The sequence below is a fragment of the Mauremys mutica genome, chromosome 5 (assembly GCF_020497125.1).
Source record: "Mauremys mutica isolate MM-2020 ecotype Southern chromosome 5, ASM2049712v1, whole genome shotgun sequence".
NCBI classification, from domain to species: Eukaryota; Metazoa; Chordata; order Testudines; family Geoemydidae; genus Mauremys; species Mauremys mutica.
Window position 1 is genome coordinate 123,841,678 of NC_059076.1, and position 15,003 is coordinate 123,856,680.

Sequence of the window (15,003 nt, forward strand, 5' to 3'; positions counted from 1 at the left end):
CTAGCTTCACTTCATTCCTCTCCCCTCATCCCCATTTCCTTTAACAGGTCAAAGTACAGTTTGTCTGACATTGTCTTTCTCCTTGCTCTAGCATATTTGTCTGTCTCCCCCCCCCCGTCCTGTTAACTGCTGTCATATGCCCATCACAGCACTTGAAAATACTAGGTATCTCATAACTAGACAACTAGTAATAAGAGACTGAAGGGAAGGAGACATACTGTCCAGATGAGATGCTGTCACAGGGCCCCTCTGTCACTATCCAGTGAACCAGTGTCCAGTCAGTTCAGGTGGCTTTTACACACACACCTGTTTCTTTCACCAAGGTGTGTATTTATTCTCTTACATAGTAATACCATGCACTGTGGGCTTACAGCAAGCATAGGTTTCCCTAGAGCCCTCACTCCTCAGCCCAGGCTCACCCTGTGAGCTTCTTACTGAGCTGCCCTTGCTTGCTTTTTCCCTTTCTTACATTCTCCCAGTTACCTTGTTAGCCCAGCAATTGCTGCTCAGGTGCTCACAATCCTTCCAACAGAAACTATAATTGGCCTCAGATGGGCCTGCAGCCTTCTTCAGGCTGCTGCAATGTCAGTGATTATTAAATGTAAATATTTATAGACTAATAAATCACTCTACAACTTATTCAAATGAAAAGTTTTATGTGGAGATTAGAGCTATATTGTTTTCTTAAACTCAGATGTGGTTTGCTACAGAACTCAAAACAACTCAGAGATGTGTTTTGAGTTCTGTAGCAAACCACATTGAATTACATTGACCAAAGCATTAATCTACTAAATACTTTTTTTCCCATGTCCTTCCATCCACCAAAATAAACCCTGATATTTACCCAGAAAAATTAATAGTTTTTTCCATCAATTTTCACCTCTTATTACTTCACCACCACCACCAATAAATTCCCAGGAAAAATTAAATAAGATAAAAGCTGAAAACGAAGGGCCCTACACATAGGTCATTGCACCAGTCGCTTCGGACAGGTCTGGCTGAATTGTCCCTCTAGGGCCACAATTTCTGGATCCCTCTGCTCCTGGTTTGAGACTGGTGGGGTGGGTTTGCCCACAAAGGCCTCCATGTCAATGTCCTGCTCTTTTTCTCTCCCTCTCCTGCCAACTGGTTCTATACCCTGTGTCTTGTCCAGGGAATGCTCCTCCTGGACACCTGTTCAAATGTTAGCAAAAAGGCATCAGGCTCATCACCCTGGGCCATCTTACAGAGTCCTAGGCCCACTGTTTCATTTCCAGTCCCCTCACTGGCACTCACTAGCCTCTGCAGGAGCTGTTACTATACCTGGACCTGCTCCTTGACGAATTCTGGCAAAGTTTGTTGTTGCTCCGCTTGCCAATTCAGAATTGCTTGCCTCTGTCTGCTGCATCTCCTGTTATTCCACCAGCCAGCACAGCATCTCATTCATGGTGCCCAGATCTCTTGCCTTTGCGCAGGTCCCACCTCAGGTATTCTCAGCTGAGGGAGTTACTGCTCCCAGATGAGCCCCCACAGGGTGCACAGTTGCCAACTTTCATGTGGTAAATAAGTACCCTGACTTCCACAATAAGCCAGAAATCAAGTTAATCCCATTTCAAAACAAGCCAATTCATAACCCCCTATGTGACTGGACACCCCCCGCCCCAGCCTGCAGTCTGGGACTGGGGGGTCCACTGTGCACCCCTGACTCTTCCCCCCCTCCCCGCCCCTGCTTGCCAGGAGCCGATCAAAAAAAAGCAACAAGCCAAAAACTAGCCAACAAGCAACTCACAAGCCAATTAAGCCAAAAACAAGCCCAATTTCTGCATTTTTTCCCCCACAGGTTTGGCATGACTCAGAGGGCACCTCTGTCTCTAGCCAGTAACCTGCACTGTGTGGCCAGTTCAGGTAGTTTCACAATCACAAACATGCACCAGGCTGTTTATCTTTCAGCAAGAGGGGTGGGTGGGTGTGTGTGTGTTCGTTCGTCTTACATAGTTATACCATGAACTGCAGGCTTACAGCAAGAATAGGTTTCTCTGCAGCCCTCACTCCTTAGCCCAGGCTAACCCTCTGAGCTTCTTTCTGAGTTACCATTGCTTCCTGTTTACTCCCCTTCTGTTCTCCCTATTACCTTGTTAGTCTAGCAATTGCTGCCCAGGTGCTCACAATCCCACCAACAGAAAGCATACAATTACCCTCAGCTGGGCCTGCAGTTGTCTTCAGGCTGCAGCACTCTCAGGAATCAGGGTGTTGCTAATGTGTGGAATCAGGGTTGCTTGTCACAGATGTTAATCTAGAACCTTCCCTGCTGAGGTCTCACCCACATGCTGTCCCTGGATGCTATTTAGGTTATGTCTATACTAGCACTTTTGTCAGTCAGGGTTGGTGGGGGGAGACACACACACATCCCTGACCAACATAAGTTGCACCAACAGAAACGTCGGTGTGGACACTGCAATGCCACTGGGAGATGCTCTCCTGCCAATATAGCTACGGCCGCTCATGGGGGATGGTGTAATTATGCCGACGGGAGAGCTCTCTTCTGTCAGCAGAGAGCAGCTACATGGGACCTTACAGTAGTGCAGCTGCAGCGGTACAGCTGTGTCACTGTAGTGTCTCCAGTGTAGACATAGCCTTAGGGGTTATCAAGCTTCTGGCTGGTAGGTGTTTGGTAAGTATGAACCCACTAAGGGTATATCAAACACTAGTGACTGTACACACATCCACGTGGGTGATTGTGCCAGAACCCCCTATTGCCCACACCTAAACCCCAGAAGCATGGGTGAGTAAGCTAGCATGCATGAGGGGAGTGGATAAATATGCCTGTGGCATACCCATGCTAGGCTGCAGTGTGGATGGGTCTAAGAGGAGTGTACCAGAACTCAAATTTCAATAGACCTCCACCTCCATTCCCTCAATGCACTGAACCCTTTTCTTCCTGAACCTTACCTAATCTACGAAGGTCCCTGTCCCCCCATTTTCACTGGTGGTAGCAAGCTGCACTGACCACATCAGACCAGCTTTCCATTGTACTCTTTACAGACCAATACAGCTGCCTGGCTCGCTAATACACCCGGGTGCTGATAGTGTGTGGTTGGAGTACGCTGTCCTCCATGCCTCCTCGAGGAGAAGCAGGAATATACATGTGCAATGGGAGGTTTCACAGAGGATGGAGCAGGCAGGCAATTATCAGACTCCAGCTCAGTGCTAGAAACGCATGGAGCACATGAGGCTCCTGTACAAGGGTGAAAGACTCCAACAGTCATTCTGGGAAGGCTTGTCATATATGCCCCTTCTATAAGGTGCCCAACTGGGTGCAATACAGAGCCTGAAGTGGCTCACAACCCCCTCCTTAACCCCACCGGCATTATGAGGGTCAAAGTGAGGAGGCAGCAGGGACCATGAAGGATACCCTGAAAGACTGGAGGAGGAGGAGCATGTGATTTCACACCTGTACCCAGAGGAACCAGTTGAAGAAGCACCCCCCTGTCCCCATGGACCTCAAGCCATCGTAGGAATCAGAACCCAGGGTAAGTTACAGTGGACCCCACCATACCTCCAATATCCCCTCTTGCTCTGGTGCTACATACCTGATTTTATGACCCAGGACATTTGAAGCACTGTGCACTGACTTTTCCTCCTTTAATAAAATGCCATGCACTGCTATGTTCACTGTGAGTATGAACAGCCCTGCTGAAGCACTGTCACACCCCATCCCCTTACCAAACTCCTCAAACTTTCCCCATTCCATCCTACCCCAAACTGGTCCCCCAGCAAGAGACAGCTATAAATCAATGGTGTTGATTTCTGTTGAATCACTATTAAGTCAGGCAGTGATGATCCCAGGGCCAAAAAGCAGGGAGAGGTGAGGGGAGGGGCAGGTTAGAAAGGTTTTGGTTGGAGATAAGACAGTTGTAGAAAATGTACAGTTTGTCTAAAGTTAGTAGCAGCTAGCCTGTCTTTGGTCCCTTGAAAGATTACAGTTTCAGTGTGTCTCCTCCCACCCACTTCATATGACCATGTGCTTACAAACAGAAGCTGGTGGGGGTTAGGTTCAGGAAGGGGAAGGGAACTGAACACTTTGGTTGTCTGAGGAAACGTTAGTCACACTAGTTCGCTTCTCCCTTGAAAGATTAACAATTTTTTATGGTGTCTTCAATTTTAGTAGGGATTAGTGCTCCAGAACAGCTGCTAAGTGCAATTAGCAGGGCTGACAGACTGATGTAAAAGAAATGGCTGCATACCTGGCCCTGCCCCCTCTAAGCAAACAGAGATAAGGCCACTGAGAGATGGAGCACTCCCCATAAAAGGTTTGTAAACAAGTGTGAATAGTGAAGACAAAAGCATTGCCCAATGCCTGCATTACGTCTTGGATGCCACCCTCCACACAAACCCAACCCAGTGGAGGAGCCCTGTTACAATTGTCTTTATGGTGTGCAATGGAACAAACGGCTAAGGGGAAGAAAACCCTCATAAAGATGTAGCCCCACAAGTATGTGCCAATAGTCCCTCACATTTTTCCAGCAGCTGTGGAGGGTGTGATGGTGTTCCTCAGCACAGGCAGATGTATATGGACACATCTTGGCACAACAGGGCGGAAGACATCATCCCTGATGTCTCTTGCCTGTTGGGAACCGGGACCAGTATGCACAAGTGGGATCCGGAGACTTGTCCTGAGCCTGCTCAGAGTGGAAGCACTCCTCTTTACCCTCAAACATTATGGTATGTGCAGCTGGTGACGATTATACAAGTGGCGTTTGCCACGTTGCCTATGCAGTCGTCCAGATCGCCAGTCACAATGTGATTTCAGTCTACCAAACATGCGCTCCACAACCACTCTCAGTTACTGAGCTTCTAACTGAATTCCTTTCTTTGAGGGCCATTGACATCAGAATACAGCTGCATGAGCCAAGTTAGGAGTGGGCATGCGAGGTCCCCCACAATAACAGTTGGCAGACACCCCATTGAGAACAATAGCATTTGGGGGAATAAAGTCCCTTCTCCTCCCATCAAGTACAATCCTGATCTTCTCAGCACCCTGGCCTCAAACCTTTTCAGTATTTCCCACAGTTGTATTCATGAATCTGCCTCTGTGATCCACCGAGTCTTGTAGAAGGAGTGAAGAGTAACCTTTTTGATTCATACACTCACTTGCCCCTTGTAGTGGACAAATTATTGGGATACGAGTACCATTGATGGCCCCTGCATAGTTCAAAACCACATCCTGTCCAATCCAGATATTATTTCTGGAACTTTTCCTATGGCAACCACCCCTGGGTAGATCAGTATTATCTGCCTTCCAAACCTGCACAACCTCAACAGTGGAGTGGTCCAACCCCAAAGTGGTTTGTAGCAGACCTATAACTGTCTAGTATTCCCAGCTTCCACAGGGCAACAGCCACCCATTTCTGCACTAGTACGGCTTCCTTAATCAAGTGTTCTGTCGCTGGAGGTATGGTGCAAGCTTCTCACACAGCTCCACGAAGGTCTCTTTCCACATTCAGAACTTCTGAAGTCACTGCTGGTCAGTCCACATCTCCAAAGCAATGTGATCCCACCACATCATGCTTCTTTTTCCCCTCCCAAGAGCATATCATGGCAATACCATCATTCAACATATCTACCCTGTAAGCTGAATGAATTGTCATTGACTCAATGTCAGCTGTCTTGGACCTGTCAGAAAGTTCTGCCCACATTCCAGCTAGCATCTCACTGATGGCCTACTCCACTGCATAACCATGTGTCCCACAATAAGGAGCTGTTCCAAGTCTTCCATCCAGAAATGGGTTGGAGGAGCATGTGTGGGCATGCATACGAGCTGATAACTGAGTATGTGTGCCAATCTAGGCGTAGCCTTTGAGAAGGAATCTATCCCTTAACCTGCCTCCCTTTTGGGGTCTGCCTTACAAAAAACCTCCAGTGTCTACTTCTCATAGCTTTCCTAAGCACTAACAATGTGTATCCTGGATGATTTTTGTTTCACTGCTTTCCCAGGGGTTCTGAATAGTAGAAGGGAAAAATTGACAAGGCATTCAGTTTTCACTCTGCTGTGGTTAGGTAAAGCTACGAGCAGATATAGAAGCACGGGAGATGCCTCACTGTAGACTCCTGAAGACAGGACTGCATCAGTATCCTCTTGGTTTACGTATGGAAGGTTATAAACATCTGAAAGAGATAGTGTCTTTTTCTTAGAGCTTAGATTCTGCTGAAGTTGAGGATATTCACCTGCAAAAGCTTCTTACTCCCAAGCCCTGCCTGAATCAGAACACTCATTCGTTTTGTACCGGGGTCCTGTCCATGAGAGTGAACAGCAACAGATATTTCAGTGAAAGGTGTGCAAGAAACTCCATACTGGATAAGTATGGAATTAAAAGCTTCCAATAGCAAAGCCTTCTCAGCTCCGGGCAGTTAGCTGTTTTATGCCCACAAGGTATACTGGAGTGGGGTGGCTTATGCTGCAATAAATCCAATCATAAACCTTTGAAAGGGAGCTCTGATTGCCTGTCTTCTCCCTCCCCTCCACCCACCAGTGTCCTGCCGACACTTGTTTCTGGTGTGGTTATACAGCAGTGCTGGGTTGTTGGCATTTAATTCATTTTAAAGATATTATTGAAGCACGGACATCTTTTGTTAATGATTAACAGCTACCTGTAGTTAGCAAAACAGATATAAAAATAATAAACCACGACACATCTGATGCAATGGTACAAACCCGTCTATCTGACTTGATCACAATATTCGTTCCTATGCTTTGAGGTGGGCATGCTGCCCTATAGCTATGTGGAATGGGAGTGAACATAGGGATCACATGGCTATAATCATATGGCCTGTGACATGCGAAAGGTCACAGTAGATGGTCATAATGGTTGCTTGTAGCCTTAAAATCTGTGAATTACTCCTCAGTGTGAGATAGACTGCTACCGTCCTACATAAAGAGGGAAGCGCCCAAAGTGAATGATGGCCCTGCCATCTTGGATCCTCTCGTGAATCTAGTTAAATTCAAATGCATCCTCAGAGAAAACCACACTAGACCAACAGGCCACAGAGATGATAATATGGTGAAACACGGATTGTATCCTGAGAACAGTGCTAGGCACTAGTCCCTAGTCCCTAACCATGCCCTCTCCCACCACTCCCCTCGCAGAGCACCATGGTTCTCTGAAGCTCCACAACAAATTAAACTAGAAGAAAAGAAACCTGAGTGACAAGAGCAAAAAGCCAAGGCAGACACAATGTTTTCTGGTACATAAAAATTCCATTCCACAGCCGTGATAGAAGCAAAAGTACTTACCTTTTCCCTCTACCATGGAGACCATCATGGGCATCAGGATAGTGGGGACCGGCCATTACAACCAAGCAAATGTGTAGCTGGGTCTCCTTTCACCTGGAGACAGCATTACTGTGGGAAGCTAAAGATGATCTTTGATGTAGCCACATGTGCACAAGATGGCAGGGGTTTCTAAATGGGAATCTACTCTTCTGCCTTTGTCCCCCCCCCTTTTTTTTTAAACCAAAGAATCACCAATATGTGTCAAGCAAAGCCCCTCCTTTCCCCCCACCCTCCTTTCCTTGCAATTCCATCCTCTTTCACCGAAACAACAGGCTACAGGTACATTTTCACTGTGGGAGTTAACCCAGCTGCAGGCACCTGGGTTAGCCTAGCCCAATGGAGCATCCAAACTTGTAAGCCATACAAGTCATACCTGTATAGCCTTATCTACACTGGTGCTGAACTAACGTGGGTGAACTGCTAAGACTTCTTGGGCATATTGCACATAGTACTTAGTGCTGCACTAAGCTGCACCACCTTATTAATTGTTTTGCGGTGTAGTGTGGGAAAAGTTGTCTGTCCTTCCCAGGCCCCTGTGTGGAAGTGTTCTTAGCCTGCCAAGAAGTGTAAACGCTGCCTTTGATCATACTTGACTGACCTCATCACAAATCTATCCCTTCTCCCAACAGCACACAGTCAGTCACTCCTGCAGCAAAGTGTCCGAAACTGATTGCGGTTCGATAAGCTTTGTATTGGGAGAGGAAAAACAGGCTGGACCAGAATTAAGTTTAAAGCCAAGTGGCTGCGTTTATTTGGGGGATAGTTACAACGTTGGCCGAGGAGGGGGGCAATTCTTAGCTGGGATGTTATTAAACAATATAAACACACCCAAAAATCATTAGCAATACAAATCTATACTGCTCACTGCTTCACACTGAGTAGGCAGACACACCAATTACACAAGGAGGAAATCGGGTTCGTCAGAGCGGTGTCCGGTGCAACACAGAAAAGAGACCCACAGGCCACTGCCTCAACCGCCCTTGCTTTCACACTAAGGGATTTACCCAGAGTGTGGTGCGGCTGCGATTGTGCAGGTTCCACTCACACAGACCGCGGGGACAGAAACCCCTTGGTCAGCTAATCCTCAGGTGGAGACAGCACCTAGCACCAAGCACTCCAGACAAAGACAGAGCAGTAACTCACACAACCTAAAACAGTCTACAATTAACTATCTATTAAAACCCAGAACAACTATACAAACTAGACAACTGTGCAATTATGAGCTCAATACTTCAATCCTTATACACTGTATACACACTTGGTACCGAGTTAGGGAGGGGGAGAGAAGAGAGGGAGCTAGACAAGCAAACTGTCAGAAATTAGAAAGCAAATACCACACTCCAGGCGCAGCTGACCAGCAGAACAGACACCAGAAGCATGACGAACTGATAGAATGGATCCAAGACGACACGACACGAGCTAGCTATACCGAGAGGAGACCCTGGCTGCAAGGTTGATCAGGTCCTTCAGCTGACACGCGGATACTCCACACGAACACGAGCTAGCTATACCGGGAGGAGACCCTGGCTGCAAGGTTGATCAGGTCCTTCAGCTGACACGCGGATACTCCACACGAACACGAGCTAGCTATACCGGGAGGAGACCCTGGCCAAAAGGTTGATCAGGCCCTTTAGCTGACACGCGGATACTCCACAAAGATTTTGGGGGGAAACCTAGTTTTATTCGAAGGGTCTCACTCACTCGTGTCAGCATCCGATTGGTCCCTGGCTCCTACACCCTCCAGGCTCTAAGCTGTTACCCCCCACGCCAACAGGATCTGCACACGGCACACTGGCATCTCTGCACAAGGCACTAGCCTGACCCCTAGATGACCAGGCAGAAAGAGCGGGAAAATGCACACAGCACTAAAATGTTGCACACCGCACCTCAGGGTTGCACACGACACCACGGTGTTGCTGGGCAGAACTAGGTCTCTGCCCTCTCCTGTGGAACAAGAACCTGGTCCAAGATGGAGGCTGCCTTGTCCTTTTAGCAGAACAAGATGGCCGTGGACCGACAATTGGCCATACAGAGCCGTAACTATGTATGGGGTTGCGACACAAAGGTGCCCAGTCTGACCATCCTCCCAGACTTCTACAACCTGTTTTGTGGATTAGTCCTGCTTTGAGCAGGGGGTTGGACTAGATGACCTCCTGAGGTCCCTTCCAACCCTGATATTCTATGATTCTATGAACCTACCTGGACAGCCATTCCATCTCAACTTGGGCCCTCCAACACAGGGCTTGGGGATATGAGCAGCGTCAAAACCTCCACAGATGGATGGCTCATTACAAAAGCAAGCAACATATGAAGTCCTCAGTCAAGGGCCTTTCTATAGTTCCACTCAAAAACAAAACAAAAACAAAAAGGGGGTGGGGACAGAGAGAGGAAATGAATGTTCCAGTTGATGTTTCTGTTTCTTGTTTAATGTCGATTTCCATTGCTGGATGCTGCATGATTATTTCCCCCTCATGTAACTGAACATAAGAGTGTTGTAGGGCAAGTGTGTGCAGGTGTGTCTTACATTTATGCTCCAATAAACCTTTGGAGGAGGAAGAATGCATCAAAAGAAGAAATGTGCAGAAATCATCAGCTCAGGAAGAGCTGAACACAAGCCAGGTAATTATCACAAGAACATGCACAAGCATTATTCTAAAATACCTATGTCCGATTGTGTTCTAGCTTTAAAACAAGCTGTTTTAGAACATTCACACTTTTAACTTTAATTACCATGGAGTAGTGATGGAAACCCTCCAGGCAGCCTCTCACAGTGGGTCTTGTCCCCTTGCACAGCTATTGGACACAACGTATCAGCATGGATCCTTCACAAGAAGATTTCACACCAAGGCATGGCAGAGGTCCTGTCAGTGCTGAGGGGTGACTTTCTCCCAACTGATGTGCTGATATCACTAGATCTCTCAGCAGGCTTTGATAAGATTGTATGGGCTGAAATCGGCAGGACTACACTGGATCCTCTCACTCCTATTACACAGATCCCAGAGTTATGATAAGCACCTTTTCCTTGTCATCCTGACGGTGAGAAATCATGACATGCCACAAACTTCCATGACTCCACTATGCCAATAATTCTCGGTTTCACATTTCCTTCACTGATGCAGCCTTTGCCCTCACCATGACATCCAAATAACTGGATGGGCCTGTGACATGTTTTGTCAGAGACCCCTTGGGACTGTCACCTGATGTGCTGAGCCCGTTTTCCCTGCCAGCTTGGGACTCCAGAAGCCTGCCTTGCTGAGCCAGACATGCTAGCCTGCTGCAACATAGACTCAGGGTCTGGTCCTTGCCCCCAAAGCTGCAGACTTTAACCAAAAACTGCTCAGCAAGTCACCTATCTCCAGCACCCAGACACCCAGTTCCCAATGGGATCCAAACCCCAAATAAATCTGTTTTACTCTGTATAAAGCTTATACAGGGTAAACTCATAAATTGTCCGCCCTCTATAACATTGATAGAGAGATATGCACAACTGTTTGCTCCCCAGGTATTAATCACTTACTCTAGGTTAATTAATAAACAAGTGATTTTATTAAGTATAAAAAGTAGAATTTAAGTGGTTTCAAGTAATAACAGACAGAACAAAGTAAGTCACCATGCAACATAAAGCAAGTCTAAGCCTAATACATTAAGAAACTGAATACAGGTAAATCTCACCCTCAGAGATGTTCCAATAAGCTTCTTTCACAGACTAGACTCTTTCCTAGTCTGGGCCCAATTCTTTCCCCAGTACAGTCGTCGTTAGTTCCAGCGGGCATTTTAGGTGAAAAGCAGGTGATTTCACATGACTGGGACCCTCCTTTGTTCTCTTCCACCCCCTTTTATAGCTTTGGCACAAGACAGGAATCTTTTGTCTCTCTGGATCCCCACCCCTCCTAAATGGAAAAGCACCAAGTTTAAGTTGGATTCCACCATTCTTCCTGGGATGGCTTACCCAAACACAGGAAGGCTTGCAAGTAAACAGAGCCATTTACAACCAATTGTCCTAATCAATGGGAGCCATCAAGATTCTAAATCATCATCAATGGCCCACACTTTGAATAATTACAATAGTACCTCAGTTATACCTTATCTTTCTGGCTTCAGAGACGAGAATGATACATTCATACAAATAGGATGAACACAGTCAGTAGATTGTAAGCTTTGTAATGATAACTTACATAAAGCATATTCCAGTTACATCATATTCACACTCAAGCATATTTCCAGAAAACATTATGGAGCGCAACATCACAGAGCCCACCGTTCGCCTCTCACAACAGATGTATGATGAGCAGTTGGCTCATGTTCAACCTAGGGATGACAGATTTCAGCGAAGGGACAGGAATTGTGAAGAACTAGTCATGACACTAACCTCACCAACAATGGAGGGTGTCAGACCACAAAGCAACATGGTGGTGCCTGGCTAGTCCTCACTACCCTTAAGTATGCTGACTGCCTTGCAGAAGTGAGGTCCTAAAAAGAACAATCCTGGAGACAACAGTCTGTACTGTTTAGTTATTAGCAAAATTCACTCCTCACTAAAAGCTTTTTAGTTCTCCTTTCTCATGTACGTATATGCAACTTCCCCCCACAGTGATTTGGGAAATGAACTCTCTTGGTACAAAAAATTCACAGTTGTGTCTAAGAAGAATAAAACTTGCTAGAAGAATAAGACCTGTGATTCAAGAGGCATTAGTTACCTATGTTTTATGGTACTTTTTTGTTAAAAAAAAAACTTCCACTTCCTGTGGTTTCTACAGATCTGTTTTAAAAAAAAAAGGCAAGGGAAATTCCAAGTAACCTGCCACACTGTTACACTCATACCAGCAAGGGTTCTCATTTCAGAAAGGAGAAGTAACAAATCCTTCACTGTAAGATCAATGATTTAATGTGAGAATTCAAAGTACTACAATAGTAATACTTCCTATCACCATGTTGCTATGACAACTTGCATGGCCTTCCTGTGCTTTTAGATCTTTGGATGAAATTAGGGTGACAAGACAGCAAGTGTGAAAAATCAGGACAGGGGGTGGGGAGTAATAGGAGCCCTATATAGGAAAAAGACCCCAAAACCGGGACATCTGGTCACCCTAGATGAACTGGGCTAGTTAAGTACAGAGTATTAATTAGATTAATTAGATTAAGTATGATTGTTATCTTTCAAATCCCCCCCTCTCTTTCATGATGCTTTCAAATCACTTTAGGAAAGCTGGTGTTTGTAACTGTCTCACCACAACTTTGTGCTTCCCCCTCCCTTCTACTTGGTGTATCCACCTGTTGCCTGCCATATACTTAGACAGTAAGCTCTTGGGGCATTATGTATGCACATTGCCAAGCACAATGAGTCTCCTTGGGGACTTTGGGCTTTATCATGACACAAATTATTATAAATATCACAGTCATGACTGAAGTGCACATGGGGTTTTGAGTAGAGATCGTCTGAATTGTACTTCCTGCTCTTACTAGGAAAAGGCAGGTTAAGACACAACAACATGATTTACTACATTTTTAAATCATGGACAGAATCAGTACAAAATAAAAAAAGAGGGTGGTGGGCTGGATATGGTTGTCTCTTTAAATAGGACATCTTTTCCCTTGCTCAGGTACATCAGTGGGGAATGTAGATTAGGTATGTTTGGGGAAGTTTGCTTCATGCTGGGTGTACAACAGCTCTCCAGGAGTATATATCCCCTGGGTATTATGCTAATAAGCCTGTAATTAGGAGGGAGAAATACATGTACTGATTGTGCATTGTAACAATCTTAGTGTGATGAACACTGTGTGTGAGATACTATAGAAGCACTGAAACAGAAGTCTGAAGTTTGTCTGATGCCTTGCATTTTTGTGGCTATACGTGGAGGTTTTACATCAAATGCTACAGCATACTGTCTTGTTTTATATTAGCCATTTTTTTTAACATGTAGTTTAAAGAAGTATTGATCTGCAGTGGTGGGGAAGGTAAGTTTTAAAAGTATATGAAATCATGACTGATTCCCCCCTGTGGTAAACTACTCTAATGAACCATTCTTATATTTAAAAAGAAACTTACCCAATTTCCAGTATTAAGCTGGTTAGGGATATTCTTAGTCATGAGGGGACCAGGGGTATGTGAGGGCTGTTACTCTACATAACGGAACCAAGTTCAAGGCCTGTACACAAGAAACCTATGAAATCATGTTAATAGCTTGCTGATGCTGAAAGTACATTAAAATAGGCTGTGAAAAGTTTACCTTGAATGACCAGTATAGCCACTTTCCTAGTGTTAACTTGAGCATTCAATTAGCAAAAAATACTAATCTAGAAGAATAGCTCCCATTATAGACTAATGCCCTGTAAACAGGTCTTAATTTTGAAACGGAGCATACTGCACAGTCAGTTGCAGGGTCAGGTCTAAGTCGAGAAGAGAACAAACAGGAAGGGATGACTGCACACAGAGAAAAGGTGGGCAATAAGGGTAATACCATGATTATGTGGTCATTGTGGTGGGTTTGGAGAGCAATGGATCTGTTTTGAAGGCTACATAGGTTTGCAGGGGGGTTGTTTAAAATTTAGCTATGTAAATGACCATAGGTTATTAAACTTCTTTGCAGGAGTCAGCTTTGAGAAGAGCCCTCATCAAGCCTGATTACACAGTCCCACTATTGTGGTAAACTCTGTATTCAATAAAATAAATAAATAAATAATAATCAAAATCCATCTTTGAGGGAAAAACAAGGTTTTGTGAGCAGGACTCTGCACACAGTGTTTTGGCTAATGCTTTCCAGTCCATATAGGTACAGCCTTTCCCCTACAGTTTGTTTAGCTGAAGGAATGTCTAAATGACTCCTTTATTTTAAGTGAATTCAGGAGTCATCATTTAAGTCAGTCTGGATGACCTAGCACAATACATTTATACACTGCTATTCCCAGTTCATGGAATAAACAACAACAGGCAGAGCCTGGGCACACAATAGTCACTCAGCTTGACACATGAAGGCTGAGTGTATGTGTATTTGTGCACTATACAAACCACTACATGCGCATATCAGTGTATCACTATATAATTATTTACATAGCCAATAATGAAGCAAGGGAAAATTCTATGTCTGCCTACTGGATGTGGTTGGTTATCTATTAAATGACTAGGTTTTGATCAGTCATGATCAAAAATCAGTACCTGCTTACTGGAGGTGATGGTTGTTTGTGTGTGCAAGAGTGAATGCTTTTATCACACACACACACACACACGAACCAATTTCAGCCTTGAACAAAGAGCGAGTGGCACAGACAATTCTCAGTTGCCAATGTAACCCACATGCTTTATACTGCAGCAGTGGGAAGGGGACATGGATGGTAGCTGGAATATCGTCTCTCTGCACACATGTGGAGGGCAGGGCAAGACAACTCAGCTAAAAGGGCCCAGAAACATCCAGAAATAGGGTGTGAGTGGAACAGTTTATAGAAAAGCTCAGTAGCTGCTTCTGAAACTGTTGAGTAAGTTTTCACTGTGGGCAATCTTCCTGGTGAGTCACACCCAGTTACCATTTAAGAGCTGAGCCTGTGGGAGGTGAAGGGAGAAGAAGGTTGTAAATGCAGGAATTAAAGACAGCCCTGGGGACTCAGCAGCTGGATGCAGGACTAAGCTTGGCAGTATTTCGAAAGGACTGAGATGCTGTCATTTCTCAAGCTCTGAAGAGTCCGAGCGACACACACCACAT